Raw genomic sequence first — 1,886 nt, 5'->3', positions numbered from 1 at the left:
GTGGAGGCCTTGAGAGGTTGTACCGTAGGGGAGGCTATGTTAAAAAGAAGTGGCCAGGTCCACTTTGATCTCAGCTTCTAACTCAAGGCCCTATTCTTCCCCCTGTTAAGCTCTAGGCTGCAGGGTCAGCTTCCGACAGCCCACACATCTGAATGCCACCGAGCCCTAGAAAGGTGTCAGGGCTCCAAGCCACTTGGCACATGGCAAGGAAGGTCTCTGGTGAATTTCTTGTGCCCCAATACACCCTGCTCCAGTGTTCTGGTCATTACAAGAGGGCATGTTTCCCTCCTGGGCAGTCAGAAGCCTGATAAAATCCTAAAGAGGAATTTGATCATTCATTCTCTTGAAGGACTTAACAAGTCATTTGGCCTGCCTAATCTGCCCGGACACTGTCTGGGGAATATTTGATATCCATGTAGTACAGGCTGTAAATTATTCTGTAGGGACTGGTCACAAGACCCTCACAACCCCATCTCACCTGGTCATTGGGAAGGTTTGGGGACAGCCCTCCCACCACCTCCTCCCAGAAGCCTCCTTGAAACTGAAAAGACGAGGCTTCTCCTTGGGGACTGCAATAAAGTATGCCTAAAGAGACACAGGGAAATGCCTCCTGCCTTCAGGCCTCTTCCTCAGTGCAGAGCTGGCTGGCCCCTTTCCCTCTGTGGAGTTGAAGCTAAGGATACAAGCATTTCCTTTGGTTCGTCTGTACCGTGTTTTCAGTACTCCGGCACCCAACGGTCTAAGAGACAGAGAGGCTCACCCTGTGTGGGTCAGTGATCTGAAGGGACTTTAGGAACCCTCTACCCTCTGAATTTAGATGTGTGGAAACTGGACCGGCAAGATGGCAGGTAAAGGAGCTTGCTGTGAAGGCCAAAGGACCTGTGTTGGATCCCCAAGCCCCCCATGGTGGAAAGAGAGAACCGATTCTTAAAAGTTCTCCTCTGACCTCCACAGCCCACCGTAGCATAGTGCCGCCACCACGACCCCCCCCCAATAAGTAAATGAATATAATGAAATATTCAAATAAATAAATAGAGGGAAGCTACAGCACCAAGGCTGTTACTAATCAGGGCTACACAGCTGCTGATGACTAAAGACCAGACACCAAGCTGCCTGAGTCTAAACATACACACACACACACACACACACACACACACACACGAAAAAAAAATCCCCCAAACCTCTATAAATTGTCCCATTCCCTCTACCCTTTCCAAAGCACCGCATATGCACATAACTCAGCCAGCTGGGCCCTAAGTCCCTAAAGTATTTTATTACCCACCTCCTATGCATGTCATTGTGGCCACCATCAGGGCCAAGAGGCAGGGTCTCGGGAGTGACCCCCACACCTTCCTCCAGCTCTATTTCTCTGCTCTGGTTGAAATTTCCAAAACATGAGAGCCCTGGACTACACCTGGTGGGCTAAGAGCTGCCACAGGGACTCAGCTAGCTGGATACTGAGAGTTCCCAAGTCCAGATGCTAGGTGCAGCGGCTGTGACAGGCAGCCCCTCAGACCTTAGGCTGAGTACCCCAGGATCTGGAGGCCAAGTGAGACCAGTGAGCACACACCAACTGCCCGGTTCACAGGATCCCGGGGTTGCTCCCGGAGGCCTCTTCTGGGGACCCTGGTGGCCAGGCGATGCCTCTGGGAGGCTAGAGACTCTTGCCCAGCGCCGGGCTCCGCTCCAGCGAAGGTCCGGGAGCTCTTTCCCAGGCGTGCAGGTTTAGAAATAGGACGGCCTCGCCCGGCCGCCGCCTCGGAGGCTCGGGTCCCCATATATAGTCATATCCACCGTCAACTGGGAGGCCAACAGGCAGCAGCGAATGGGCGTGCGGCCCCCGCGGGAGGAGCGAGGAGGGGGCACGGGGCGGAGGCAGGAGACGG

This window comes from Acomys minous (assembly GCF_964271855.1).
Source record: "Acomys minous genome assembly, chromosome: 5".
NCBI classification, from domain to species: domain Eukaryota; kingdom Metazoa; phylum Chordata; class Mammalia; order Rodentia; family Muridae; genus Acomys; species Acomys minous.
This window is presented reverse-complemented; position numbering follows the sequence as displayed.